The 9,157-nt window shown below is 37.6% G+C and overlaps 1 non-coding gene across 1 annotated transcript; it reads right to left on the reverse strand.

Moving 5' to 3' along the window:
* Nucleotides 1-8,604: 8,604 nt before the first annotated feature.
* Nucleotides 8,605-8,771, reverse strand: LOC142428221 (U1 spliceosomal RNA). The gene has a single exon (XR_012780179.1). It is a non-coding gene; the product is annotated as a U1 spliceosomal RNA (small nuclear RNA).
* Nucleotides 8,772-9,157: the final 386 nt, after the last annotated feature.

Here is a 9,157-nt window from a genome sequence, read left to right on the forward strand (position 1 = left end):
GAAGGACGCCTGACCTAAGGCTGCACCCTACTTTGAGCCAGCATCCAACTGGGAGACGGTAATTCAGCTGGCTAAGCGAATAACAGTCTGGTACAATTAAACAAGACAATTAGAAATACAAGTCCTTTTCCCTCAATTGTATTGTGTTATATAGATGTGTTCTTGATCAATTTACTATCAAAGCGCATTTGTGAATACCAGTCACACACAAAAACCCCCAAAAACCAAAAACCCAAAACAACGAACAACAACAAAAGCAGAAGGATAATACAGACAATAACATTCTCCAAAGCTTTTGGCAAAGTGAAAGAAGTTGGGCGCAGAAGACCACATAGTGGTTGGCAAAAGTGAGGCTGAAGACGGAAATGAGGACTGACAGAAGAAAACCGCAGAGATTTGTGAAAGTTTACGAAACCATAATGTGGGGGTCCGTACACAACTGCACATGTTTACTGAAGCTCTGAAGCAGGTATCAGAAACTGGGGAGTCCATAAAGGGCATGAAGTGTCTGATAAGAAAGTAGGAGAAACTACAGCTTGCTACAGGAGGAAAGATGTCCAGCATTCTTTCCTGGATAACTATATTTGGACCACAGTTTGTGTGCACAATTCTAACCTGTGAAAACTACTGACTGCAAAAATCCACTGACTTGAATTCCATTGATAACAAAACAAGACCTGAAGGAACACTAGGCTACTGACATGCTCTATAAATTTAGAGTGGGAACACTCATGGGTTTCATCGCAGAATATTGTGTTTGTTTACAGCATGTTGCTCCAGACCCCACTGTGTATACTGCATTAGATTATAAAATCCCAAACTTCAGAAACATGTATGGTCCCAAGATTTTAGAGAAAAGATTGTGAGTCTGCATCACTTTATGAAAATTGAAGTCATTTCAAAGGTTGTAGTAGGCCTCTTCTGGCCTGAACTGCTGAGTGCTTATTTTGATTTTGCATACACACACACATGCACGCACACACACACACACACACACACATACACTGGCAAATCCTAGAGAAGTATAAAAGTATTAAATTAGTGGGATTTGATAGGGGGCATGGAGGAGAGATGGAGATCAGGGGCGAAAATGAGAATGCGTAGGGTAAGGATAATTAGGGGTAAAGAATGGTCTTCTGATGCAACATACTGCCATAGGGCAGACTTAAGTAATTCTTTCCAGATAGGTTTCATTGGCGCCTAACCCCCTTAGCGAGCAATGGATGAGATCTTCGAGTTAAGGCGCACCTGGTGCCATTCATATACAATGTGAGTTTGACTCTCCTAGTATCTGGTTCCCAATGAGACTCTGTCTCCATCATGATGAATAGAATCTAGCACTTACAAGTCCTAGGAACGAGATGTCCTCAGCGTTGATCAGCATCAGAAGTCTGTTGCTTCAAGGAAATAGCTCAGATTGTGACGTATCAAATGTGAATGGCAAGTGCAATGGGGGAGACAGCAGAGCTCACAAGGAAATATATAAAATATGCTCAAAGAAACTTCTCCATTTCCTTATAATCCATATGTCCTTGAATAAGTCACTCAATCCCCAAAAATCAGACTTCTGCTGTCTTAATTAAAATTTACTTGCAAGTACAATTTATTGTGAGGCAGAATTAAATAATAAATGTATACATATGAATATATTTTCATATTAGTTATCATACATCTATATTATCATTTTTAATAATTCTATGACTATAAAACACTTATATAGACTGGGAGCCAGATGTTCAAATAGAACAAGGGATGCTACTACATGGTTGAAAATCAAAAAGATGTGCATCAGAGTTGTATCTTCTGATCATATTAAATTCAGTTTGTATGCTGAACATGTAATCAGCATTATTTGTTTATACTTTCGAGACTGTAAAGCTGGAACCTTCCACTGTCCTTCATAAAATCTCACTTGGATTACAAAATGGGGTTCGGCATGAATTCTTTCATCATGCAAAGCCAAGAACAGAGGTATTACCCACTCAAGAAGCCTCATTCCCTCATCTGGTCTGGGACTTCAGTATTTACAGTCCTTGGTGTTCTGTGTAGACGTAGTTCCTCTGTTCTCGGCTCATCACAGTCTCTGGTATGTAGGAGTTTTAATTTACTTCGCTTTCATGCCGCTCTCTGAGAGCACTGGCCACCCAGTATTTATTTTGTGCTGACTCTCTACTGGTTGTTGTAGCGAGGTCCGATTGCGGGTGGGTTTACTTGGCTATCTTGCCCTCAGAAGTCTCCCTTTCATCTTCTTTTGATGATTCTTACATTGTCCAGGAACTGAAAGAAAGTACTGACTTAATATTTTCAATGAGAGAATTCAGGAAAGAAACCGAACTGTATGAAGACAGTAGCATCAGGATTAGAGGAAGACTCAATAATCCACAATATGCAGATGGCAGAACTTTACTTCCTGAAGATGAAGAACTTTCTGATAAACATTTGAAAAAATAACAGTCTTCAGTCTTTCTTTACATCACAATGTAAAACAAATTTTTTGAAACTAGACCAATAAGCAACATCATGATCAAGTAAATATTTATGTTGTAAAAGAATACATTTTACTTTGATCCACAATCAACTCTGATAAAAGCAGCAGCCAAGAAAACAAATGGTGTCTAATATTGAGAAAATCTACTGCGAAATACCTTTTTAACGTGTTACAAAAGCAAAGATGTCACCTTGAGAATTTAGGTGACTCTGACCCAAGTCATTGTATTTTTAATCCATATGCCTATGTGCATATGAAAGTTAGATAATGGCTAAGGAAGACGAAAGAAGAGTTGATGCATTTGAATTATGATGGTGACAAAAATATTGAATACATCATGGACTGCCAGAAGAATAAACAAGAAATGTCTTGAAAGAAATATAGCCCTTCGATATTAGGATGCTGATACTTCATGCTATGTACTTCAGTCATATTATCAGGACTAAGCAGTCCCTGGAGTAGGACATCACGACTGGCAAAATAGAGGGTCATAAAATCAGAGAATTACACTCAATAAGCTGGATTGACATGGCACTACAGCAATGAGCTCACACACCGCAGTGGTTGTGAGTTTGGTACAAGATTGGAGAGGGTGTGGTTTTTTTAGACATATAGTCACTGCCAATTGGAACCAATGGTGGCACTTAAAAAAATACTGAAAAAACCTATTATTGTTAATCATTTATGTTGTTTTTCGTCTTATCTCTCCTGGGAATAATAAAGGTCATAGGTATTTGTATCTATTTACTACATCTTATGGAAAAGTTTTATAAAAAATGGATTGATAGATTAAAAGACTACTTATTATAGCCAATTTTAATACAACAAAAATCTTAAAACACTCCTAAGAGAAACCAAAAGTAACTGACAAAAATGGAACAAGTTATCATGCTCTTGGATAGGCAGACTAACCATTGTGAAAATGTCAGTCAGTATTACCAAAAATAATTTACATATTCAAATCCTCTACAAATCCCACCACAGTTTTTCAAAGAAATGGAAAAAATTACCCCCAACTTTACATGGAACAAAAGAACTCAGGATATATCTATATATCTATATATCTATCTATATATATATAATAAAAACTAAGTAGAAGTCCTTTCATTCTCAGATTTTAAAACTCATTAAATAGCCATGGTAATCAAAACAGCCAGGTACATGAACAACAATATATATGAAGACCAATGGATTTCAATCGAGAATCCATAAACACAACTAAGTGCCTATATACACCTGATCTTTCATTAAGGACTAAAACATACTTAAATGGGGAAAAGATATCCTTTTCACAAATGGTGCCAGAAAACTGGATCTTCACCTGCAAATGAATGAGACAGGCCACATACCTCACACCATGTACAAAAATGAACTCAAGATGGATCACATTGCAATACCACACAAAAAAATAAAGAATGCAACATGAACAGATATATACACAACTATGTTTATTGCAGCAAGTTCCATAATTAACAAAAACATGGAAACAAACCCAAAATCCTATTATAGAGGATTGGATAAACAAACTCGGTACATTCATACAATGGAATGTTATGCATCATTAAAAACCAATGACAACTCTCTCAGATGTCACAAAACTAGAGAACATTATGTCTAGCAAACTTCATCAATCTTAAAAGATAAATATTTAATAACATCAAAAAGAGAAGACTTTGACCCAAGAGAAGGTCAGGGAACCTGGTAGGAAACAAGGAGAGAAGAGAGTTAAAATGGTTATTGAGGAAGAAGAGAGGAAAGATTGGTGGGAGTGGGGAGAATGAGAACCACATTCATGGAAGGCTTAATGGGATATTGTTGCTCATGTAATTTGTTGAGATTGGCTGTGTAACCATACCTATAGTGTGATTCTTTAGGGCCAATATTCAAAGCACAAAAGGAATGGATGCATAGAAAGGGTAACTGATGCAATGATTTATTGGAAACAGGGAGTGGGGTGGGGAGGGTGAGAGGAACTGGAAAGCAAACAATGAATGCAGGAGTGGAGGGAGCACAAGAACTGATTGTTATGATGTATTTGTCATTGTTTTTCAAAAGCAATGTTATTACTTAAGATTAAGTGTACAATATGTGAATATTAAATCAAGAAAAATACTAAATTAAAAAAATAAAACTTGACCCAGAGTTGCATGGGTGGTGGAGGAGGAGGAGTTGCTTTAGGGTATTGAGTTAATGTTAATGGTGGTAGAATAATTTGGAAAAGGATATCAATGATGGTTGCATAGCACAAAGGATAATCGATGACACAGAATTACACATGCAGAATTGTTGAATTGGAGAATATTTACTGTGTATATTTTTTGCCACAATTAAAAAATAAGTATATGAATGAGTACAAGGAAGAAGAAAATGTTCTAAAATGGAAAGCTGATTGTGATTATGGTAATGCTTGGACAATTATTCTTAATATGATTGGATAGTATGGTATGTGAATGAAGTATCAATAAAACTGTTTTAGAATATAAAGCTAATAGAACCATAGAACAAAAGGAAAAAAATATCCCTCCAGATTCCTTAAACCCTGGAGCTAAATATTGGTGTGAGTGGCAAAAATTTTTAAAAAGGAAGAACAAAGCTGAAAACTGGATGTGTAATTTTTAGTGACAAACACATTCATTTTAAACATATGGAAAAAAGAAAGTAAACCAATTTTATTGAAGTAAAATTTCTCTAATATAAAATAAGTAATGTATAACATACATAACAAATATATATATGTACAACATTGAATTTTGAGAAATATCTGCATTTATATAGCCATGATGACATACATGATTAACAACAATTTTATAATCCTGAAATTTTTCTTGTGCCCCTTTCCTATCAATTCTCATCTATTTCTGATCTTAGACAATGATAGATTTTATTTTTGTCATTAAGTTTTACATTTGTCTTTCCAATATTTTATATAAATATTTCACACAAAAATACATTTTTTGGTGTCTGGCTTCTTTGGGGAGCTCTGGGGATCTATTGGGTTGCATGTTGAGCTATTAATTGCTGGGTCAGCAGTTCAAACCTACTGGTTACTCCGAGGGAGGAAGCTGAGCTTTTCTACTCTTACAAAGCTTTGCAGACTTAAAAACACAAAAGGGCAGTTACACTGTACCGGTACAGGTCTCTGTGATTAGAATGACAGTGAGATTGTGGTTTGGTTTTATTTTTTAATTATTTTATTATTTTTTGCCTAGCTTATTTCTATTTGTTACCATGCCTATTACGAGTGTTTTCCTTTTACTGTTGAGTAGGTGTTCCATTGAATGGATATTCCACAATTTTTTTTTCTATTTAACTATCAATAAGCTATCATTAGTAAAGTTGCCATGAATATGCATGTGTTGTCCTATGGGTAGGTATACATTTTAATTTCTCCTGGAAAAATACCAAGATGTGGCTGAGGAAACTGCATGATGATAAAGTAAAGGTCTTACCTTCTGAGAAGTTTCTGAACTGTTGCCCAGTATGGTTGTAACGTTTGACATTTTCTGCATCAGTGAATGAGTGCTCCATTTGCTCTCTATCCTGTGTTAGGATCAAGGTGGTGGTTGTTGTTGCTTAATTTCACGCATTCTACAACGTCATATTCCCAGCCAGTAGCATTAAGATTGTAAGTGCTGTGTGTGGAGGTATAAATTTTTATTTCCTCGATGACAAAAATGTCTAACATCATTTCATATGTGATTGTGTATATAGATTGTCGTTGTTAACTGTTATCATGTCAACCCTGACACGTGTTGCAATGGAACAAATCACTGTCTAATGCTGCCCAAGGCTCATGATCAGTTGATAATTTGACTATTATGATCAGTAGGATTTTTTAAAAGATCCTCAAGTTATTCCTCCTAGTCCATCTTAATCTGGAAGATACAATGAAATCTGCTCGGCATCACAGCTACATATAAACTTCTCTGCAACCCCAGAGGTGGTGGATGACTGTGTGAGATGTAATGATCACACAAATATCTCAGTGGCAAACTCAATGATGTCATTGTGCTTCAGAGGAAAACAGACTCTCTTTCCTCCCGAAGAACAGACTCTGACAATCGCCCTGGGTCTCAGTTGAAGATCCTGAATCAAAGGCATGGCAAGATTTCCAAAGTTAGGTCTCCAGCTGTGCATCAGTATCATGACTGGCTGTGTTGAGGTGATCTGCTCCCATTTTTTCTACCTGGAAAAAATAAGGTTCATTCATAACCCTATGAAGGAAGATAATCTATAATATTAATTGTTTTAAATGTTCATCATGCCATTAAATGTTTCCAGGCATTAAAGAGGGGGGGAAAGGGGGAAAAATAAAAACAGACAAAATAGTCCACAGTTGTTTGAGACACTGGAGTTATCAGACATGGACATTAAAATAAATATAATTAGTGCATATAATAGGTAATCCATGGAAATTTTCAGCATAGATTGGAAGCTATGAAAAAATAAGAAAATGGAAATTCTGGATTGAATTGATAGTACCTGAAATTAAGAACTCAATAGATCAGGTTCATAGTAGCTGTATCACAATGGAAGAGCAGAAGTGGAAGTCATATTAGAAGAAAATAACAGAAGCACTGAGAAAGGCTAACGGGAAATATTAAAGAGGTGACGAGAACTGGGACATGGCTAAGAAACATAATACATGTATGGGGTGCAGTGATTTATTTGGTATGATTCTTCTAGCCGTCATCTTTGTAACTCTCAACAAAACACTGGGTGGGATCTTGCAGATTGCATGTATTTCTTCTCTCCCATACATGTCTGGGCAGGAGAAGGTTGGGGAAGTTTCTGATAGGATAATATGATCAGTCTGAGTGCATGTCCATAGGGTAAATTGTGATTGTAAAAAAGCTGAGAAGTGGGGATTGGTCAGTTTTGCCCTCCTGCTGGGTGTAGGATGGAGCACCTGAGAAGCATAAAGTAGGGGTATTCCCAGCATTAAAATGAAAAGCCAGTAGTACGGCACCATGAAACCCTGAGCTTTCTGCTCATTGGCTTTCCTTGATCCAAGGACAGAGAAACCAAAGACACCACAGAAGCAGCAACAACAAAACCAAGAGCCAGAGCCCAAGCCTGAGCAGTGGGACTGCTGGCCCCATGGAGCCTGAGAGCCGAGGGCCTTCAGACAAGGGGAGGGCACCTCCACGCCATCCTTACAATGTCGAACCATAATGCTTACAGAGACTTAAGTGAAAGAGAGGCAGAAGACATACAAATACAATAGCCCTAAATTATGAAAAGCTTAAAGCCACCGATTCAAAAGCTTCCTCAAAAATCATGAATACGACAAATATAAGGAAAATGCACCCACCTAAGTATATCATGATAAAATCTCTGAAAACCAAAGACCAAAAGAAAAGCTCTAAAAGGTAGCCAAAAAGGAATGAAGGACACAGCGCCTACAATTTGCAGGTGGCCACTAATGGGGAGATAAGTCCCAGAGAAAAGTATGGATCTGACCCTTCAGTGACATTTCTAGGAATCCTAACACAGGCTTCCTTTGAGTGTCCTGTCCCAGCACTTGGTGAATAACAAACATCTTACCAGGGTGAGTAGGTTTTGAAGCAGTTCCAGGTCATAGTATATGCTACGGATCCACTTCGGCCTTAGTATTCAATGCTCAATGCAGGATGACAATGGAGACTCACCTCGTATCCTTTGGACGTGTTGTCAGTAGAGACCAGTTCCTGCAGGAGGGCACCGTGCTTGGTAAAATAGAGGGACAGCAAAAGAAAGGAAGAACTTAGACTAGATGGATTGCATTGGTGGGCTCCAACATAAGAAAAATTTTGAGAATGACACAGGTGACACGAGACCGGGCAGTATTTTGTTCTATTGGACATAGGATCACTATGAGTTGCAACCAACTTGATGGCAATGAACAACAATAAGTTTTAAAACCTGGTCGCATAATGGTTATGCATTGGACTGTGATCTGCACATTCGTTCAAGACCACCAGCTGCTCAGAGGGAGAAAGATGGGGCTTTCTACTCCCCTTAACATTTACAGTCCTAGAACCCCACAGGGGAAGTTCTACCCTGTCCTATAAGATCACTGTGTCATCATCCACTTGATGGAAGTAAGATTGGAACCCACCCACCCCTCACCCCCCCAGGGGAGAGCGTGAACACAGTTCCCCACTACCACAGACTCTGCAGTCAAGTTTCCCACATTTGGGGACATCACAGGGGTCAGCAGTACAGCAGGAGTGCAATGGATGAGCCTTGCCCTGGGAAAACCACCTTCGTGATCATGGCATCTCCCCTGCCAGGTAAGGATAAGATTGGATTTTTTTGTGGTTTAACAATAATAGAAGAAGCAACTAGAGCACCTTATTTTCACACATCTGTACACACATCTACTAATTGTCTCCTCCTCATTACCAATATTATTTACTATAAAGAAAGCATGTATTGGTTAAGTTTACATTTATCCTCCAGGTTACATAGGTTTGTAATTCACCGAACAGAAACATTCAGAGACAAATGCTGTGATTGATTCATGAAACTTGCTGTCTTCCTTTTGGAAGAAAAAGTGAGCAATATCCTATGTTTCAAGGAGGATAATGTCTTATTAAATGGAAGCATGGATTTATCATAATTGTGATATAGGAAGTGTAAATATGAGTAAGAAGGCTGTCTTTGTTTTTAGTTGCTGTTGAGTCA

Source organism: Tenrec ecaudatus, chromosome 15, assembly GCF_050624435.1.
Source record: "Tenrec ecaudatus isolate mTenEca1 chromosome 15, mTenEca1.hap1, whole genome shotgun sequence".
Lineage (NCBI taxonomy): Eukaryota > Metazoa > Chordata > Mammalia > Afrosoricida > Tenrecidae > Tenrec > Tenrec ecaudatus.